General features: G+C 41.2%; 1 pseudogene; it reads left to right on the top strand.

Annotated features, from left to right (window-relative positions):
* Positions 1 to 361: 361 nt before the first annotated feature.
* The window catches only part of LOC123240727, a 98,111-nt pseudogene continuing 75,483 nt past the window's right edge, over positions 362 to 22,989 (top strand).

The following is a 22,989-nucleotide window of genomic DNA, read 5'->3' on the forward strand; positions in this document are numbered from 1 at the left end:
CTTATACTCTGTGTGTGTTTATATAATTATTATTATTTTTTCAGAGGCAGAGACTAATTATGAAGTGAAGGAGATATGTACAAAGCTGAGCCTTTTTGTGGAAGGGTCTGGCCCTCCAAGAAGCATGAATAAGGATCTCTTTGACTTCATTTTGAGAGAAATCTGTGACTGTAATATCAAAGGAAATAAAAATCGAAAGAGTGACTGTGAATTTGATGAAATTGCAGAGAAATTCAGCCAACATTCAGTTCTAAATCAGTATATGAAATTGACCTCAGGAAATGACTGTTGGGATAGTGAATACACCAAATGCTTTCCTGAAAAAGAAGGATTTAATCAGTCACATGAGCAACCTTCTGAAATGCCCATGTATCAAGGTAACCAAGGGAGAATCACCGATGGCTCAAGTGTAGGCCTCACAAGACATCCAAAGAGTAAACCTATAGAGATGCTTTCTAGGAATAATAAAGGGGTGAGACCTTTCAGTAAAAACCCTGAGCTTGGTTCATATAAAATAATCCAATCTGGAGAGAAAACTTATGAATGTAAACAGTATGAAAAGGCTTTCATACAAAGGGGAAATCTTGCTAAGCATCAGAAAATTCACACTAGAGAGAAACCTTATGAATGTAAACAGTGTGGTAAGGCTTTCATTCAGAGGGGCAATCTTGTTGAACATCTGAGAATCCACACTGGAGAGAAACCTTATGAATGCAAAAAATGTGGAAAGGCTTTCACACATAGAAGCAATTTTGTTAAACATCAAAGAATCCACACTGGAGAGAAACCTTATGAATGTAAACAATGTGGAAAGACTTTCAAACAGAGGAGCCATCTTGCTGGACATCAGAAAATCCACAGTGGAGTGAAACCTTATGAATGTAAACAGTGTGGAAAGGCTTTCATACAGAGGGGCAATCTTGCTGAACATCTGAGAATCCACACTGGAGAGAAACCTTATGAATGTACACTATGTGGAAAGATGTTCACATGGAGGAGTGATCTAGCTAAGCATCAGAGAATCCACACTGGAGAGAAACCTTATGAATGTAAACAGTGTGGAAAAGCGTTCAAACGGAGGAGCCATCTTGCTGGGCATCAGAGAATCCACACTGGAGAGAAACCTTATGAATGTAAACAGTGTGGAAAGACTTTCAAACAGAGGGGCCATCTTGCTGTACATCAGAGAATCCACACTGGAGAGAAACCTTACGAATGTAAACAGTGTGGAAAGGCTTTCAGAGGGAGGAGCCATCTTGTTGGACATCAGAGAATCCACACTGGAGAGAAACCATACGAATGTAAACAGTGTGGAAAGGCTTTCAGAGATTGGAGCCATCTTTCTGTACATCAGAGAATCCACACTGGAGAGAAACCGTATGAATGTAAACAGTGTGGAACGGCTTTCACAGAGAAGGGCTCTCTTACTGTACATCAGAGAATTCACACTGGAGACAAACCTTATAAATGTAAACAGTGTAGAAAGGCTTTCACTCGGAGGGATAGTCTTGCTGCACATCAGAGAATCCACACTGGAGACAAACCTTATGAATGTAAACAGTGTGGAAAGGCTTTCAGAGTAAGGAGCCATCTTGGTCTACATCAGAAAATCCACTCTGGTGTGAAATCTTATGAATGTAAACAATGTGGAAAGGCTTTTATACAGAAGGGAAATCTTGCTAAGCATCAGAGAATCCACACTGGGGACAAACTTTATGAATGTAAACAGTGTTAAAAGGCTTTCAGAGAGGAACCATCTTGCTATACATCAGAAAATCCACTCTGGTGTGAAATCTTATGAATCTAAACAATGTGGAAAGGCTTTCACATAGAGGGGCCAGCTTACTAGTACATGAGAAAATCCCTCCTGGAGAGAAACTTTATGAATGCAATAACTTCGGATAGCCTTTCTCTTAGTGCTCCACAGTTCATGTGAGAAAGTCCTTTCTGGAGAGAAACATCATGAATCAGGTTGAGCTTATAGTTGTCACTCTTAGCTTATATAACATAAGATGATGCACACGAGAGAAACTTTAGGAATATGATCAATGTGGTAAGGCCTTCAGACAATAATCATCTCTTATTTTGATGCAAGAATTCCTTTTGGGGGGCAGCTGAGTGGCTCAGTGGGTTGAGAACCAGGCCTAGAGACGGGGGATCCTAGGTTCAAATCTGGCCTCAGACACTTCCTAGCTGTGTGTCCTTGGGCAAGTCACTTGACCTCCATTGTCTAGCCCTTACCATTCTTTTCCTTGGAACCAATACAGAGTATTGATTCCAAGATGGAAGGTAAAGGTTTAAAAATAAATTCCTTTTGGATAGAAATTTTATTCCTGTCATGAATGAAGACAGACATTGAAATGGAGAGTCCAGAGCTCAGTAGGAGAAAATATCTTCTGAACAGACCGTTTCCAGTTGGATTTTTCATAGGAAGGCTTTCAGGAAGAAATGATCTCTCTATATCAAGGAATTCATAGTGGAAAAAAAAACAAGCTAATGTATGTGCTCAAGTTTATGTGCTTTCATCAAGAGGATGGTGATTACTATCATTTGGAAAAATGCAAATAATAACAAACCTGAGCAACTATTAGACTGTTTATTATGACAGAAAAGGAAAGTGACAGAAGTTGGAGATGTGGGAAGATTTAAAAAGGAATGAACTTTTGGTGTGTGAACTAATTCAGCCATTCTTGAGAGATCAATTTTGAACTATGTCCAAGGGGCGTTAAAAAAGAAAAAGGAAAAGAGAATATATCTATATCTATCTATACTTAAACTTATACTTAAACACTTAAAGGTGTTCTTTTTGGGCTAACGAAAGAATTGTGAATTAAGAGGAAACCCATCATTTGGGAAATGGCTGAGCAAATGGTGGCATATGATTATTTTCTCATCAATGAGGAGAAGGATATCAGAAAAACCTGTTGTAAGATTTAAATTAATATCAATAACTCCAAGTATTAATTTTATATAGTTTATTAACCATTTGATGTAGAAAAAGTAAGAAAAGAAATAGAAGGATAAAACCTTATTATTTAGCTAAAATAAGACCATATGAGTAAATTCTTCAGCCTGGTTCAAAGCCAGCTTCTGCAGTCTCAGTCAGGGAAAGAGAGAAGCAGGGGTCACATCAAAATTTTATCCTGTGTATACTTACACACACAGTGTATGAGATTCAGCATGAGCACATAAATGAGATGCTGGACAAGGGAGTCCTGGGGAGCAAATTCTATCCACATAACTCCAAAGACTTGAGAACTGATGCAGACTTTTTAATTTGATATAATCAAAATCATTCATTTTGCATTTTGTAAAGTTCTCTTATCTTTTGTTTCAGGTATGACAAATTAACCTAAACCTAATTTTCCCCATAGTGTTTTCCCATTTTCCCAGCAGTTTTTGTCAAACAGTGGGTTCTTGTCCCAAAATCTGGGATCTTTGAGTTTATTGAGCGCTAGCTTGCTGAGGTCATTTACCTCAAGTCTAATCCATTGATCCACTGATCCTTCTTTCTTTTAGCCAGTGCCATATTGTTTTGATGATCACTGCTTTACAGCACATTTTAAGATCTTGTACTGCTAGGTCACCATCCTTCACATTTTTTAAAATTAGTTCCCTTGATATTCTTGATCTTTTGTTCTTCCGGATCAACTTTGTTATAATTTTTTCTAATTCTTTAAAAAAAGGTTTTGGTAGTTTGATAGGTATAGTACCGAATAAGCAAATTATTTTGGGTGGGATTGTCATTTTTATTATATTAGCTCATCCTGCCCAGGAACAATGAATGTTTTTCCAATTGTTCAGATCTAGATTTTTTGTGTGAAAAGTGTTTTGTAGTAGTGTTCATATAATACCTGTGCCTGTCTTGGCAAAAAGATTCTCAAATTTTTTATATTGTCTAGTGTGATTGTTAAATGGAGTTTCTCTTTCTAACTCTTGTTGCTGATTTTTGTTGGGAATATATAAAAATGCTGATGATGCATGTGGGTTTATTTTGTATCTTGCAATTTTGCTAAAATTATTATTTATTTCTACTACCTTTTTAGTTGATTTTCTAGGATTATCGAAGTATTCCACCTTATTATCTGTAAAGAATGATAGTTTAGTTCTAGATCATTTTTCACTCCATCCAAACACCTGAACAAATATTTTGTGTTCATTCAAATCCCTCTAGACTCTATAAAGTATTTAAAAGTTGTATGATCAATCAATAATAATATTTTTTCTTGAATGGAAGGGTGTACAGGGAATGATTACAGGAAGAGCTTCATCTTGACCTCATTCTTGACTATAATCTGGGCACATAATGCTGGAGATTCAATGTCTTCAATTCCCTAGGAAAGGCATTTTGCTGTCACCTAGTCTTCACAGGCTGTCCCACAGAGGAGCCATTCTGGATCCAGTCTGCAGCCTCCAACAACTAGTGGCCACCCCAGCTCACTCCTCCCCCACCACCTTAAGTTGCTGCTAGTGAGCCCAGCAGCTGCCCTAGCTTGCCTGTAGCTTGCCTGTCTGCCCCAGAGGCTGTTCCTGATCCTACTGCTTCCTGTTACTGTGCCTAATTCAGTGGCTGCTGGTGAGAAAAAGAATTCCCTCCCAAGCCCCAGCACAGCATGTGGGGGAGTCTTCTTCCCTTACCAGGTGGCTGGTTATCTCCTAACCCTGCTGGGTTTTTCTTCCTTAGCAGAGGGTTTTGCCTCTCACTCCTAGTTAAAGCCCTTTTCTACCCACCCAGCTTGTTTTTTGCCTGCCCTAGATCTGTCTGCCCAGCTCCCTGTTTCTGGAGCACATTTGCTTTCAGGATGTAAAATGCAAGCTCAAAATCCTGCCCTGCTTTGCAGTAAGACCCTCCATTTTGGTTCCTGGCAGACTCCATGCTCCTTACTCCCATCTTAACCATGCCCTGTTGTTATGCTGCCTCTTGGGGACCAGAGGCCACTATTGAGCACTCATTTTTTCCCCCTTTCTCTACTATGTTGCAGTGGCTGTTTTCTTCCACCAGAGGGCAGCAACAATAAAACAAACAAAAGTATAAAAAAATTTTTTGTAAATAAAATCCAATAAAATCATATAACATCATGTAAAATAAGATAAAAATACCCTTACTACTTACCCTACCCCACACCTAAAATTGAAAAAAAAAACATAAAAGAATACATAGGAAATTATTTTCTTTTCCACTTTCCTTTAATCTACCCTTCTAATTACAGCACTGAGTAGCATGAATGCTACTCTGTTAGAAACCCTTCTAGCTTTTACCCAATTTGGGACCTTTAAGGTTCTGGATTGCCTCCTTCTCCTGATGTTGCTTGGAATTTTCCTTTTTCATTTCTTGACTGTTAAGTCACAACAAGCTTCCCAGCAGCAAATGCAGACCAACTTCTAAATTCAGTATGACAGTTTTATGCATTCCATGGTCTAATGGCAAAGGAAGATTTTATCCAATACTTGTCTAATTTTTGCTAGCCTGTTCCTGAATTACCAAAAGAGGAAAATCTTATTTCTCCTGAAATAGAGATGGCAGACTCCTTGTATCTCAGGTGCAGAACCTCCTCTCTCATGCACAGCAACTCCTGGCCAACCCTCCCTCCCTTGCTCCTCCCAACACCCCAAACGCCCTGTCTCTTCTCCCACCCCATAATCAACCCCGGCCCAAAGGGAATCTCGCCCTCCTACCATACTGGTTCCTACCCATGCTGCCTCAGTTCCCCCACAGCCAGTTCCTAGGAAACCACGGCCACTGACTAATTCTAATAAAGACCTTTTCCCCTTAAGGGAAGTGCCCACAACAGGACACAACAGGGATGTGGTAACCCTCAGACAATATATACCTTTCACACCCCAGGATATAAAGGAATTGAAAGGCAATGTTCCTAGCTATGAAGACTGACTGATCCTGGTAACAAAAAAGATGACCAATATATTTTTTCAATATAATCCTTCATAAAGGTGTTGAAATTTTGTTCAAGGCTTTTCTAATGGAACATGAGAAAAATAAGATCATTTCTGTTGGAAAAATTGCACAGAAAGGGTTTGAAATGTTGGAGAGAAGAATAATTGACAACAAAGGCAATTGGAAGTGGGAGGGGAGAGACTGGCAGGGTGACAGTTGCTCTCTCTGAGAGGACACTCTGGTCTGGACCTCAGGACAAGAAATAGCTCTCCGCCTGCCAGGATAGAAACTACCTCTATTCCTGGGATTTTCCCAACTGTTTCTCTTCCTAGATTCCTGTGGATCGCACGATCAACCAAGAAGATTTGAGGGGGCTGCTTGAACTATAATGATGGTTTTTGGGGCATTATCCCGAAGAGACAGGCCAACCCAGCTCTGAAGATCATAATCTCTTTTCCTATTGCTGTTTACTGCTATACATTTTGAACTTACAACAGATATAGTATAGAATATAGTATAGTGTATAGATATAGAATAGGATGAAAGAAAACCTCCACAAGCCCGTGAGCCCTGGGCTCAGCTCAAAAGCTGACAGAGACTTGAAACCAAATCTGTGCTTAAGATTGAGGGCCATCCCTACTTCCCACTATCCTAATACCTTCCCTTTAAGACTGGTTATTAAACCTACTTTGGTTAAAATAAACGCAGTCAGATACTCTTTTATAAGAGTGAAAGGAGCCAAAAAGGAGAAGCCATTGGCTCCCTGAGCAGTCAGGGTGCTCTGAGGGTTAGTTAATCAACACTCTGCTAACCTTAGTATGAGTTGAGGAGAACTGCTGTTTCTGTTTCTAGAGACCTAAAGAAAGAGGAAGAGATTAATGATTTAATGGCCACATAATCTTTAAAGGATAAAATTGATAAACAAGAAAAAGGGCAGGATACTCCACCAATAGCACTTGCCCCTCTCCAAGAAGCTAACTACCAGTCCCTTAACTGCCACTTCTTTGAGAAAGAAGGGCCATATAATAATGAACTGTAGGAATTTGTTATGAACAGAAATACTATGCAGTTGAATAATCAATATAGAAACAATTATAGATATAATAATTACAATAATGATTTTAGGAATGATAATAATTCTAGGAAACTAAATCAGGTCACTGATAACTCATACCAAATGACCCCACAACAGTATATCTTGAGTGGAGCTCATTCCTGGACCACCCAGGGTGCTATTGCCCCTCAAGGGGGAGCCCAAGGAACTACCCAAAGATTATGAAAGTATACAGGTTGGGGCACAGGAATCAGGATTTTCCTTTGAAAACCCTTTGATTTTCCAGACCCTGATATCTTACTGCCCATTGTCACTATCCACTGCCTCCCCTTACCCCACCCCACCCCCATACTGACGAGCCCCACATAACATTAAAGGTTAGTAATGCCTATTATGATTGCCTTTTGGACACTGGAGCCTCTAGGTCTGTATTAAAGAATACACCTGATTCAGATTAAAATTCCATTAGCTCAATAAATATGGTGAGGGTATCAAGGACAGCCCTTAAGGTTCCAAAGCTTTCCCCTAGGATGATGTCCATAAGACCGCTGAGTGTAAAGCACTTGTTCCTCTTGATGCCTGGCTCCCCTATAAATTTGCTAGGAAGAGATCTTTTATGCAAGCTTAGAGCCACAATAACTTGCTCTCCAGATGGCTCCATGTCACTGGAATTGCCTGAGGAATCCTTAACTTTGCTCCCTGTACTTCTTTCATATAGTCATGAGATGAAGGAGTCTCCCACTTTGGAAATCCCAACTGATATAGCTGAGTCTCTCTGGGCCATATCATCTTCTGATGTTGACCTACTTAAATCTGCTGTTCCTGTCCAAATTAAAACAAAATCTAGCCCACCTCCTTCCATTCCTCAGTACCCTCTCTTGAAGGAGGCAATAGAGGGCATTACTCTGGTAATAAATTCACTAATTGACCAAGGCATCATAATTCTTTGCAAATCTGAATACAAAACACCCATCTTGCCTGTTTAAAAGCCAAAATTGGGGCCCGATGGCAAGCATCACTAACCATTTGTCCAGGATTTGAGGGCTGTGAATAATCACATTATAAAGAGACACCCTGTGGTTTCCAATATAAACACTATTATTTCTTTTATTCCTAGCACAAGTACATACTTTACCATAGTAGACTTGGGCTTAACTTTCTTTTCCATCCTTATACTTGAGGATTCCAGGCATAGTTTTGCTTTCTCATTGAAGGGTTCACAGTGGATCTGGGCCCATCTGCCCCAAGGGTTCATGGATAGCCCTACATTGTTTACACAATTCTTAACTGCTCTTATGGATGCCATTAAATTTAAATACAGCCATTTATTCCAATATATGAATGATTTGCTCTTGGCTTTACCAAATGCTGATGCATGCCAAGAGGATAGCAAGCATCTCCTTTTAAGAGCTACATAACAGGCCACAACGTCCCCAAAGACAAAGTTCAGTGGTGTCTCGCCAATGTCCAATATTTAGGTTTCATTGTAAATGCTGGGTCTCATTTAATTTCTCTTAAGAGTATTGAAAGTATCCAAAAATTAAGCTCTCCTACCACTAAAAAGCAATTGAGGGCGATTGTTGGAGCAACGGGATTTTGTTGGCAGTAGATCCCTTTATGTCATTGTTAGGAGGGAATACAAACATCGCCACATATATATCAGAGAATTACAAACTAAATTGCGAGAACTCCACAACTCTGGAGCTGCTGTTCAGGCAGGCCCTATAGACTTCTCGGTTCATGTTTTAAACCCAGGTGATGGTGTGTACATAAAGAATTTCAAATGCACTAGGTCGACTGAACCTGCTTATAATGGACTGTTCCAAGTCCTATTAACTACCCCAACAGCCATTAAAATTGGGGAGATGGACTCGTGGATTCATTGTAGCCATGTAAAATGAGTACCTTCTTTTGATAATAATTGCCTGTATTTATTATATTTGACTACCAATTGTATTTAACTATTGATTGTGATAAGACTTCCTTATTGCTGGATCTCTACTGTTTTGTTGCACTGTATTTGGTTGATCCTTGTACTTGAACAGATTGCCCTTGCAAGAAAACACATTTAGAACCTCACAAAGAATATCTGTATTAGTGACTTGTGTTGACTTGATGTGCCTTTTGTAACATTTTTGCCTTTTGCGATTTCTTTGAGTTATTTTCTTGAATGTATTATTGCTTTATCTATCTCATTTGCACTCCATTGCTTTATCTACCTCATTTGCACTCACACTGTGGATCATGGCAAGTTAAACAGGAAATGAATCTTCTTTTTTGGAAAGTAGCCTCTATACTTTACCTTTATGATTGTGAAAAAGAATACACATTTTTTTGATATTTTTATTCTATTCCACCATGTGCCATATACTATTTGATTTTTTTCTCAATTTTTGTATTTGAAGCACATGTCACCAATAATATTGAAAAGACTTTTAAAAATTTATTTGATTTTTGCAATAGAATAAGCTAAGATGTCCATTTGCCTAACATATATATGTGGACCAAAAAAGCTTTGGACTATGGCAACCTGCCACTAGCTATTTTAATATTATGAGACTTTTGCTTGATGAATGTGTCTAAATTAAAGAGAAACGGACCACAAAGGAGCACAGAAGTTGACCTGCAAAGTGTCAAATGAGCATGAAATATAAAAGAGACCAAATCAATCCTATGGGGATTGATGACATTCTGCACAAAGAGCTCAATGACTTGGTCATGTGTGGCACTTGAGGTTGCGGCTGGTTAATATGTGTTAAATGCAGGACTTCCTTGAACCAAACATTCTTTATCAAGTATATAACATCAAGTGTTCTGGTTTCATCATCCCGGAAAGTGAAGAAAAGGGTCAAACAGGGAAATGCTATTTTCCATTTCTTTTGTAATCTAGTCTGTTTTTCTATTTTTTCATGATGTGACAACTTACTGTAGTCCAGGATGCTAAATTGGGTTAGTGAGTGATTTTTGTTGCAAAGCTCATGGGACATGGATCGCTACAAGAACCTGTTGTTATTTGTGAATTTTTTCTTTCTTCCTAGAATTTTTAACATTTTTGATATTTTATATCTCACTCAGAAGTAATTTTTTAAAAATTTCTTTAGATTCTTTGATGTTTTTGATAATTGATTCATATGTCTTCTGACTTGATCATGTATCCCTCTGTGATTCCTATGTATATCTCTGTATCCTCCTTGGGGGGGAATGTATTATTATCATCCTCAGGGGAAGGAGTATGTTATTGTTGTGAACTTTGATTTGAATTCAGAGCCTAATTTAGAACAAGAGACTACCTCCTAGAATCCAGAAAGTGAAGTGTTTGGAGAAGGTGCCATGACGATGCCTGCAGGGACCACACAGGGGTTGAATGTATTTATTTTGAATGTATGCTTTTATGCTTTTATGCCAAAGAGGACTGCCCCCTAATTGGCTTTTTGTCACAGCAAACATTGGTTTTCATCTTTTTTATTTCCCTTTCCCCCAAAATTATTATAATTTCCCTTTAGAAACTATGATATTGTATATATCTTTAGTTAAAAATCTTTAAAGTTTTTTTATTTTTTTAACATTTATTAATATTTATTTTTTAGAAAAGTTAACATGGTTACATGATTTATGCTCTTACTTTCCCCTTCGCCTCCCTTCGCCTCCTGACTTTTCCCCCCCTCCCATGGCCGATATGCATTTCTACTGCTTTTAACATGTGTCATTGATCAAGACCCATTTCCAAATTGTTGATAGTTGCATTGGTGTGGTAGTTTCGAGTCTATACCCCCCATCATTGTCCGCCTCAACCCATGTGTTCAAGCAATTGCTTTTCTTCTGTGTTTCCTCTCCTGCAGTTCTTCCTCTGAATATGGGTAGCGTTCTTTACCATAAGTCCCTCAGAATTGTCCTGGGTAAAATCTTTAAAGTTTTAAGTTTATTGTGAGACTGTTGATTGTGAGACTGGTCTTCCAAAGGATCATGGGGGGAATGTATAATTAGAAAATCTTGAACTCTTTGACTCCATCTCCAAGAATTCTCTCCTTGTCTCAAAATTCCCTCTTCTTTAGTCCTCACATTTGCATTGTTAAATTGTTTGTGTATAATTTCTGTGTCTCCTCCCTCTTGCTCTCTCTCTTCCATGTAAGTGGCTTGGGTGAGCTCCCTCTGGACTCTAGGTTTTTTAGTTTCCCTTTGCTTCAAGTTAAAACTTAATAAATCTTATTAAATTTAATACTTGGAGTATTGGATATTAATTTTTAAATCTACATTTGCCTTCCAGAATATTATATTTCATACCTTCTGGTCCTTCAGTGTGGATGCTGCCAGATCCTGTGCAAACCTAACTGGGGATCCATGATATCTGAATTGTTTCTTTCTAGCAGTTTGTAGCATCTACTCCTTGGCCTGGGAGTTCTTGAGCTTGGCCGTGACATTCCTGGGATTTGTCAGTTGGGGATTTAATGCCAGAGGTGATCTGTGGATTCTTTTAGTCTCTATTATACCCTCATGCTCAGGTATTTCAGGGTAGTTTTCTTGGATAATTTCCTGTTGTAAGATGTCTAGGCTTTTTTTTTTTTTTTTTTTTTTTTGGTCATGATTTTTGGGTAATCCAATAATTCTTAAATTGTCTATCCTTGAAATTCACCTGTGACATCCTGGACCTACCACCCCAGGCCTCCAGTGTGGTAGAAGTTAGTAAACTCTTACTAGATATGAATATAGATATAAAATATAAAGATGGATATAAAAATAACATTAATTTTGCTTGATTTTTTCTTGTTATCCTTTTTCCTGTTGCAGAGAATTCCTTCAAAACCCCTGGAGCCCTAAGTATTACCTCAGCCATTTCCTTCAGAGCTAAAACCTAGGCCAGGTTTACCTATGGACAGAACCTGAAGGTGTCCATGGAAGTCATCAGCACAAAGAACCTTACCTCTAAATGGGAAGGTATGATCAGTAGAGAACAATATGTGCTCACATAGACAGAATATAAATTGGGTGGAGTTCCGTCACTAATTCTCTTTCATTGCTGTAGCAGCTTTAGCAGAGCAGGCATTTTGAGCAAGTAGAAAAACTTAGTCACATAGTTCTATTTTGTCAGATAATAAACTTTATAAAAAGAATACTTGAAGTATTGGATATTAATTTAACTCCTACAACATCATAGGTTTGATCCTCAGAAAAAGCCAGATAGGAAGTGGCTGATTCAGGATCCCCTCTGATGTCCTCTGTTGAGAGAGGAAAGGAGGAGCCTGGTAGTCCTGAAGGCCAGGCATACACCACCTTCCTGTTCCCCATGAGGAACACTCTGAGGACCTGGTTTCAGATTCTGGCTTTGACATGTGCTTGTTTCTTCTTGAGCCTCACTGTGTTCTTCTGTGAAACAAAAGTCAGCCCAGGTGATATGCAGCCTCCCTTCCAGGTTCAATTCAATGATCTCAGGAGATGGCCAGAGTCCTAACATACACACACACACACACACACATCCACTCTCACCCTTGTTATATGTTTGGGAACCAGCATGGTGCCAGAGGATGCAAGTGCAATGAGCTTAGACTCTTCAGCCCTGTCACATATTTCTGCTTCAGCGAGGGTGGCTCTTGTACAACTCCACCATTGCGACAAGCTTCACTAATTTAATATTTTTTCATTAATATTACATTGGTTTTCTTTTCACATACAATGAGGGCCAATCCTTGGGGTGCTGGCAAGAGTGGCTTCAAAACCACAGAGCGTTCATCTGAAGCTCATGAAGGAAAACATGGATGGAATCCAGAAGATCTGACATGGAATCCCCCTGAGACACTTGGTGGCTGTGTAAATTTGGGCAAGTCACTGCATCTCCACTTTATTTCCCCATGTGTAAAATGGGGCAAGGACACAACGCAATGCTTGTGACAAATCCCTCAGGACCATAGAAATGCTGGCTGTGAGGATTTCCTTTCCTGTGGAATGAGGGATTCAGAAATGCTGCCTGAAACCCAGGGAGAAGAGAGACAGAGAAAAGCTGAGCTCTAGAAGGAGGGTGTGGACAGAGGGTCAAGCTGGACAGGCTGCTCAGGACCAGGAAGGATCAGATTCCAAGGCACTGACCAGCCTCCTGGAGTCAGGGGCCTCCCCAGTGACCAGAGAGCCCAGATTTTGCTCAGGCAGTTTAACAGAGAGTTTGAGGTGCTCCTTATTCAGCCCCTCCCTGGAGCACCCCAAGTCACCCCGAACTGGTGAATGCCTGATGAGGAGATGGTCCAGCCAAGCCTCAGCCCTTGTCCACACACAGGGAGACATGGGAAGGCTCCCTCTCAGGCCTGAAAACCCTCTTTGCCCCCTTCACTCAGTCACCAAATTCTGTGGGAGTGGAAGGAGTCCTTTGGGATGGTTAAGGCAAAGGAAGTGCAACAAGCCATAGACAAGACGGAATCTCCAGGCCGGGTCTGACACAGAAATACACAGTAATTGTTCCTAAAATACAGAAATTGGGGCTTTTCCACGCCAGGGCCCTGCTATTAGCATCAATACGGCACAGGAACCACCCATCCTCCCGCCCCTAATTCAGGACAAGGACCAGCCTGTCAGCCTCAGTTTGGTCCTCCCTGAGATGAGGAGGTCGGGCTCAGGGGCTTCTTGGGTCCCTTCTCACCCGAGATCTGAGCTCTCCTCAGAAATGCTTCTGTGTTTCTTTCCATGGCCGCCTCCTATATCACAGGAAGGAGGCCGAGGAGGATCAGAGCTAAAACTGCCAGAAAGGAAACTAAAAGGACCAGATTGTTACAAAGTAGACTCGGGAACTCTAGGTGCGTGGCCCCTCCTCCAGCAGGGCTCCAAGCCTAGAGGTCCAAGAAGTAAGACTCCGTTTCCCAGAATGCCTCTGGCATGACGTCCTCCAAACCTAGGGACTCCCATTGTGGAAGACTCCATTTCCCAGAATGCCTGGGTCCTGACTTTACCCAAGTCTTGGCACCTCCCCCTGTGCAGTCTCAGGGCATGCTGGGAATCTCTTGAATTCGGTGACTTCTCCTGAAGTGCTCGCAAGTTTGGGTTTTCGCTTTTGTCTTGAGAGGGGGAGGGGAAGGAGTCAATGCTAAAGTCACAGCCAGAGCTTAGGCAGTGGAGGCTTCCTGCTCCCTAACTCCTGGGGAGCGAGAAGAGCCGAGTCTATCAGTTGCAGGTAACTGAGCCTGGCAGTCTGGGTGGGGAGTGGGGGAGAAGGAAACTCGGTGCTTGTGCAACTAGAGAGGCAGTGCAAGAGAGGTGTGTGGGTGTGGGTGTAAGTGTGTGTGTGGTGGGGGATGGGGAGGTCTCTGTGTCTCTGTGTCTGTTCTTAGCTTTAAAGAATCACAGAAAAGGAACAAATATGTTCGGCGGGGGCGGCTCTGTGTGGACCAGGAGCCATAGCACGGCTTTGCCCACCCCAGAGGAGAGAGTGGGCCCCCACCTTCCTCTCCGGCCCTCTCCGCCATCGATGGGGGTACATTCACAGGATGGGGTTGGGACTAGTCCTGCCCTTCCCCAAAGGTACTAGGGGAGAAGCAGCCAACATGAGCCTGTTTGGAGTGCGAGGTGATGCCTGTGCCCACAGGCCATGGAAGGAGCTCTGATCTCAGGCACAGAGCAAAAGCTAACAGGTTTCTCCACCCCCACCCCCACCCCCATTCCCACCTGATGCCCGTCTCCTGTCCCCCAATTACCCAGCATCATCTCCTAGTCATCTCCCTCAATCCACCCTGTGCACTCAATGCAGTTTCTGAATGGAATGAAGCCAAAGAGAGCAGCAGAGGGGGTGGGGAGGCTTCTTCCTGTCCAGTCTGAGGTCCTTTCTAAGCCTGAGACCACCTGCCCCCTCCTGTGGGGAGAGTCTCATCTGAGCCCTCCCCCTCTCTAATTCCCCACAGGTGTACAAAGAGGAAGTCTCCCCACCTTGGGGCTCTCATCCCCTGAAAGGACCACAGTCTGAAGGAAGCAGAGACCCTGGAGCCAGAGGGAATGACTCGAGGGAAGCAGAGGTCCCCATCCCAGGTGAGTGCAGTCCATCTCCAGCTCTGGCCAAGCTCCCCCAAGAACTAAGACCTCTGTCTTTCCCAAGTCTCCAGGAGTGCCATCACTGCTTGCTGTCAGTGTGACCTCAAAGGTCACCCACAATCCCCAACTGTGTTCTGGGATTTTTCCAGGGCTTCTGTAGCCCCTGCCTTAATGAGCCAGCCCAGGTTCAAGACAGACAGACCGGCAGGCCCGAGAACAGTCATTTTAAGTGTGACAAATTCCATTAGAGGCTGTGTTTCCCACCATTCCAGGGATGGCCCAGGGACAGTCTGCTCCTGACCTCCAGATTCTGGGATTTGGACAGGTCAGTCAGGCCTGCCAGGGAGGCTTTGGAAGAAGTTTGGGGTGAGGTCAGGCGAGGGCACGGACAGGAAAAGTTTTTAGTAGGAGAAAAAGGATGGGAATTCCAGAGGAGGGCTAAAAGGTCTGCTTTTGAAATATTATTAAACTATCAGGAACTTAGAGTACACTTAGCATACAGAAACTTTAGGTCTTTCCTTTTCCTATTGAAACCATTTACCTTGAACCCAAGAGAATTATCTAACCTGTTACTTTCTCAATGTTTTTCATTTTGTTTCCTTTTTTAAAACTTTTTAACCTTTTAAAAAAATATTTTCCATGGTTACATGATTCATATTGTCATAGGGGTGCAAATTGGTGAACCCCTGGGTTTGGGAAGGAAACCATTCTCAAGAATGAGAGGACTCCAAACTTAGCTTAAAAGTAAAAAAGAAAGATTTATTAGTAAGATAGGATTAATGGCCAGTGGAGCAACCATGGGAGGCTCCCCCCCAGTACCCCAGTTTTCACCTTTTTGTATCCTTTCCCTGTAGTGTAGACTTGACTTCTTGCACTCAGGCATTCAGTGAGAGCTAGGTCTGTCTGAGACCCTCCAGGCTTAGGCTATCCAGGTGTGTACTGGATGTGTATCTCTTTTGTCTATCTCTACTTAAAGGAAGTCCAAGGATCATGGTCTTTGTCTGGGGAATCACCGGGGCAGAAAGGGGGAAGGGAATTTCCTTGTTCACAGCCTGTCTTGAGTTAACTGGTACAGGGTCCCTGCCATCTCTGTACAATGCCCAAGTCAATATTGTCTCTCTCTCCTGTTCCCTCCCCCCCTCCTGGAGCTGACAAACAATTCCACTGGACTATGCATGTAATATTGCTCAAAACCTATTTCCTTATTATTCATATTTGTAATAGAGTGATCTTTTAAAACCAAAACCCCCAATCATATACCCATAGAACCCTGTGATAAATCATCTATTTTTCTTTGGAGGTTCTACTTCCACAGTTCTTTCTCTGGATATGCATTACCTTCTTTCTCACAAGTCCCTCAGAATTGTCCTGGATCATTACACTGCTATTAGTAGTGTTAACTTAGAAAAAAACGCAGGACTATTAAATAGTCATAAAACCACTCTTTAATCAAGGGAAAGAGGGGGATGAGGGCTACTTGGCCTCTTATGCAAAGCTGCGCCTTGTGCAGAGTCTAAATGAACACTGCTTCGCTCTGCTCCCTGATCCCCCTGGGAGTGCCACCGCGCTAGATGACCACTCCAAGGAACAAAGGAAATTGGGGAACTTCTACACCATTTGGGAAGATCCTGGGGCTGGGAAAGATGATTGACATTACACTGGTAAGGATGGGATTTGCAATCAAGCTTGGGAAAGGAATCATAGCTAGAGGCTAGGGTGTTAGGGAAGGGGCTGCTTACCCTATGGATACTAAAGGATGGTCCCGGTCCAGGTGTCTTCCTGGGCTGGGTCTCTGATACATTGGGGAAAACTACCTAAGACTAAAAGGGTATTTAGCATTTACCCTGGGGTCCATTATTCAGTCTGCAACTGTTAGCTTGAGATTCCCTTCAGGGTGGATTCTCTTGGGAACAGGGAACAAGCACAAGCTTTGGGGTTCTTCAACCTACAAACTATTTCTAAACTTGGGGTTCATCATACCTCACTAAGCTACAAGTTTGGGAACTCTAGATTCCATGTCAACAGTAGCAAAGTAGATTATATTTGATCATCCCTCATTATCCAGCTACTGTGTACAATGTTTTCCTGGTTCTGCTCATTTCACTCTATATTATTTCTTGGAGATTCTTCTAGTTCTTATAGAAATCCTCCAGTTCATTGTACCATATTGTACCATACTGCACAATAGTATTCCATCACCATTAGCATCAGATAGTAAGGTTTGTTCAGCGATTCCCCAATTGATGGACACCCCTTAATTTTCTAATTTTTGCCACCACAAAAAGCTCAGATAAAAATATTTTTGTACAAACATTTTCCCTAATTATCTCTTTGGGATACAAACTGTTATAAGGAAGGAGAGAATTTGAGGATATGAGCAGGACCTGAAAAAAGATGCAGAGGCAGGGAAAGGTTCTGGAATTCTGCCAAGGTAACCGAGCTGTTAACTAACAGTCAGAGAGGAGCCTTGAGGCTGAGTCTTGTCTCTCTGGGGTGGACTCACTGGGGTGAGTTTGTCTTATCCCTGTGGCTTCCATTCTGCTATATCATTCTATGTGTTATCCTGTTTCCTGCTGGCTGAGTGATACATCTACAGAGTTTCATGAACTCTCTGAGCCATCTGTCCCTGAGAACCTCTCTCTGACTTCCCTATCCTGCTTAGCATCTAAACTCAATACCACTGTTACCATCCTAGGGGGTTTTGGGTTAGAGGAGGTTTATATTAGGGACTGGGTCTTCAGGCAGATAGGTATGGTAGCTCTATCTGAAGGCTTCCCATGAGGGAACAACTGTAAATCTGTGGGGGAGGGTTAGGTAGTGAATATTAGATAAGGTTATCCAAATTCCCTTTCCTACCTTCCCTTGCTTTAATAAACCTGTGATTGTTACCTTTGCTTGGATTGGATCTGTTGCAGCAATGAAGCTGTCTTGTACAAAGAGAGAGGATGCCAAAGGCATTATTACATCAGGACCCTGGGATTTGAAAGACTTAAAGACTTGGGGGAGTGGGCTAATGTTGTGTTTGTCAAAATATGCCTAGGGTAGACTGCCTACCTTTCTCCAGCACAACTGTCAATGCGCCGGGCACTGGGGAGTGCCCCCAAGTACCAATCACCCATACCTGTACCCTAAGGTTTCCCCACCATTAGTGAGAGTTGCATCATTGGTCAGCGATGTTCAGTCTTGACCGAAAGGGGGGGTGTCGACGTGGAATCTAGAGACCCCAAACTTGTGGCTTAGTGAGATCTGATGAACCCCAAGTTTTAGAAATAGCTTGTAGGCTGGAGACCCCCCAAAGCTTGTGCTTCCCTGTTCCCCTGAGAATCCACCCTGAAGGGAATCTGAGGCTAGCAGTTGCAGATTGAATTATGGACCCCAGGGTAAATGCTAAATACCCTTTTGTCTTAGGTAGTCTTCCCCATTGTATCAAAAGACCCTTTCCCAGGAAGACACACCTGGACCGGGACCATCCTTTAGTATCCATAGTGTAAGCAGCCCCATCCCTTACACCCTAGCCTCTAGCTATGATTCCTTTCCCAAGCTTGATTGCAAATCCCATCCTTACCAGTGTAATGTCAATCATCTTTCCCAGCCCCAGGATCTTCCCAAATGGTGTAGAAGTTCCCCAATTTCCTTTGTTCCTTGGAGTGGTCATCTAGCCCAGTGTCACTCCCAGGGGGTCAGGGAGCAGAGGGAAGCAGTGTTCAATCCTGGACTCTGCACAAGGCGCAGCTCTGCATAAGAAGCCTAAGTAGCACTGTTTCCCCTTTCCCTTGATTAAAGAGTGGCTTTATGACTAAAAAAAAAAAAATTCTTATTAATCATTGGTAATTTTCCCCCCCAGAACACCCAGTAATTGCTACCTTCTCATGAACTTCCAAAAAATGTTCTTATTAGATGAATTCTGAGACCTGTGATGAGGAGGGATTTCAGATCACCTTCTCTCTTCTCCACAGAATCTTCTTCCTCCCTCAGAGACCACATACCCTCTCCCTAATTCCATAGGGAAAACCATTTCAGAGTAAGACTCTTCTATAGTCTTTACTCTTCCTACATGATTCTCACTTCAGACATAAAATGCCTTTGTCAGTGTTCCATTGGACTCTGAATGACTGGTCTTCAGAGCTGGCTCTGAGATTCTTCAAGGTGAAGAGTTTTGGGTGAGACCATTGTGTGCTTCACTTTCTTCAAATTAGTTGATGAGCCTAGATTGGATGAATTCTGCAGCCTCAGCTCTAAATCTTGTGACTTTCTGGTTTAGGGGTCAATAACATTCAAGGATGTGACTGTGGACTTCACCCAAGAGGAGTGGTGCCTGTTGGATCCTTCTCAGAAAGAGCTGTACAGGGAGGTGATGCTGGAAAATGTGCAAAATCTCTTCTTCGTGGGTAAGGACCATTTCCTCTGTTAATTCTGAATCTACCACTAAGGGAATTTCTTCATTCCATGCCAGTGTTCCAGGATTTTAAACTTTTGTCAATGATTAAACAAACAAAACTACTGATCTCTGCACAGAGTTCTCCTCCTGCCTGGCTTTAATAAAAAAAAGTCTATGAATTATGTAATGGGAAGCTGGGACTTTCCTTTCTGGTTCCTGAAATTGTTTCTCTTCTATTTTAGGTAGCTTCAGGTGTAAACTTAAAACAGTGTTACAGGTTTACATTCCTGAAGCTAATCACAAAAGTCATTTAGTCAAGCTTCTAATTAGACATGAAAATTCTGTGTTAATGCCAAGGCAGGTTTTCCTTGCAGTTGGTCATTGAAGGGGACTTGCTACCTGTAGTACAGAGAGGGGGGACATAGCAGTTTTGCAGGCTTTGGCTGAGTTCTAATGTCAGTTAAGGGTTTAGAATCTTGAGAGTTTCTGGAGGTTGAAAACCTAGCCTAGCTTTGGAGTGGTTTGAGATTTGTTAATTTAGATAAGCCCTTTGAATCTTCATACCCTACCTCATTTCCCTACCTTCCTTTCCCTTACCTAAATGTCTGATAGGAGTGAATAAGGAGATTGAAATCCGAGAGTAGTTTCAAATCTGTGAGAGTTCAGCTCTATTCTTGCAGCATTTTATCTAGAGAGGTTTGGTAGCCATCATCATAATCCCTTTTGATTTCTAGATCACCTTGAGAGTGGAGTCAAGGCAGGACTTTGCTCAAACTCCATTCCTGCTTCCTTTCCCCCACCTGAGGTTTCTTTAAGCAACTGTTAGGGCTTCCTTAATCCTTTTACCTGACAATTTAAACTGAGAAAGACAATAAACCCCTTTTGTGTTTAAAACAGACCTTTTAGTTACTTTGTCAGTTAATTAGTAAGAAAGGGAAGAAGAGGAATAGAATCAACATACTCTGGGCTTGAAGGGAAGCCGGGTATCCATCTTGAAGGAAGGTGTAACTTCAAAACAAGTCCCTTCCTGTGAAATTAACTAAAGCCTGTAGTTAATTTCAATCAGTCTATTTCCCTTCAGTGTGTCTTTAGTTTTAAGTCCTAGTCTGTATGTTGCTGCTGATTGCCTGTTTAGATTAATTCCTCCTCTCCCTGGAAATCTTTGTTACCTCAGTGTTATACTCCCTGACTTCACCCTCATATTATATCCTGAATCTCACTATTACATCCTACCTGCAATCCATATTACCTACCTAGCAAGTCCCTGACAACATCCCTTCCAAATCCCCTTTAACATAACACCTTTCCCAAATTCACCTATAACAAACCTGCCAAGGCATCCCTTTCCCATCTGCGATGAGTCTAATCTTTAGAAAAGATTTCTTCTTAAGAAGTATTGGGGCGGGGGTGGGGGGGGGGGGGGAAAGAAGGCAGCTGGGTAGCTCAGTGGATTGAGAGCCAGGCCTAGAGACGGGAGGTTCTAGGTTCAAATCTTGACCTCAGACACTTCCTAGCTGTGTGACCCTGGGCAAGTCACTTGACCCCCCCATTGCCTACCCTTACCACTCTTCTGCCTAATACACAGTATCGACTCCAAGCCAGAAAGTAAGGGTTTTAAAAAAAAAAGAAGAAGTAGTAGTATTCATGGGGGAGGTAGTGCCAAGAAGGTAACATAGCAGAAGCAAAAGCTGTAACCACCCTGAGCATCTCAGATAAACCTTAAAAGAGTGCTTGTAGAATTCTAGAATCACAGAATGAACAAGGGTCAGAGTAAGGTGAGGCCTCTGAGGAAAACAACTTGAAAGGTAAGTGGAAAGGGTCTATTTCTGGGGACAAAAAGGAATTATAAGTAAAACTGGGCAAAAGGGAGTGCAGAAAATCTATCCCCTACATACTGCTCCACATGCCGTACCTGGGCAGAAGCCAATTTCAAGACCCCCACATCCTTCTTAAGCCTTTATTAGTGCATCCATGCTATCCCCTTGAAGGTACAGATACAGAGAGTAAGGGAAGGGGATGGTGGAGAAACTATTGGACTTGAATTAAAATAAGAAAAGCAGGAGTAGCATTTATAACCTCAGACGAAGCTAGAGTAAAAATAAATCTGTTTAATAGAGATAAGGTTGTTAATTACAACATGGTAAAAGAGGTAGTATAGACAACGAGACTATATTATTTCTCAACATATGTGCACCAACTGGTATAGTCTCCAGATTTTTAAAGTAGAAAGTAAAGGAGAATAAGGAGGAAATTGGTAAAAAGTTATACTTGTGGGGGATCTCAACCTTCCTTTATCAGAACTCTCACGAAAAAATAAACAAGAAAGGAATAAAGGGAATGTATGAAATTTTAGAAAAGTTACATTTAATAGATATTTGCAGAAAGCTGAATAAAATAGAAAAGGAGTATATCCTCTTCTCTAGTGCTCATGGAAAATAAGCAAAAGACCATATACCAGGGTATAAAAACTTCACAATGAAATGCAAAAAAGCATAAGTAATAACTGCAGCCTTTTCATATCATAATGAAACAAAAGTATTGTCAATAAGAATTAAAGGAAAGAAAATTTTAAAATTCATTGCAAAGTGAATAATCTAATTGGTCAAAAGGGATGGGTCAAAGAACAAATGATGGAAACATTCAGTGATATCATAAAAGGAATGACAGTGAGGAGACAAGATATTGAAAGTTGTGGGATATCACCAAAGCAGTACTTGGGGGAAAATTTATATCTATGAATACTTATATGAATAAAATAGAGGGAAAAAATGAAAAAGAACAAATAAATCCCCATGTAAAGACTAAATTGGAAATCCAAAAAATCAAAGGAGAAATGATTAAATTGAAAGTAAAAATACTTTTGAAATAATAAATAAGAGTAGGAGTTTATCTTCAAAGAGAAGGCAATGCAAATAAAATAGAGCATTAATCTTACTACTACTTAAACGATTTGGCAAAATAGCAGAAGGAGTACTACAAAATTTTTAGTGTGATTCAAATAGGATGCTGATGGATGAGCCAGGAGAAAGAGAAACAGAGAAAGGAAACTAGGCAAATGTCCTTAATGAATAGTAATGCAAAAAATCATAGACAGCTCACAAAATTTATTCTCTATGACCAGGTGGAATTTATACCAGGAATGCAAGGCTGGTTTAATATTAGGAAAAGTATTAGCATAATTGGCTATATCAATAAACAATCTAACAGAAATCACATGGTTATCTCAATAGATGAAGAAAAGACCTTGGACAATATACAATACCCATTCCACTTAAAAACACTAGAAACCAAAGCAATAAAAGAGCTATCCTTTTAAATAATAATTAGTATCTGTCTAAAACCATCAGCAAGAATCATATCCAAAAGGGATCAGTGAGAAGCCTTCCCAGTAAGATCAATATTGAAGCAAGGATGCATATTATCACTACTGTTACATAATATTATACTAGAAATATAAACTTTAGCAGTAAGAGGAAAAAGATTTTTTAATAGGCTGTTCTCTTATTAAGTGAAAAACAGTCAGCTTTGATCTGCATTCAGACCCTATTTGTTGTTTCTCTGAAGGTCCATAGCATTTTTTTTTTTTTTTACATTTATTAATATTCATTTTTAACATGGTTACATGATTCATGCTCCTCCTTTCCCCTTCAACCCCCCCCCCCC

This window comes from Gracilinanus agilis, chromosome 3 (genome assembly GCF_016433145.1).
Source record: "Gracilinanus agilis isolate LMUSP501 chromosome 3, AgileGrace, whole genome shotgun sequence".
Lineage (NCBI taxonomy): Eukaryota > Metazoa > Chordata > Mammalia > Didelphimorphia > Didelphidae > Gracilinanus > Gracilinanus agilis.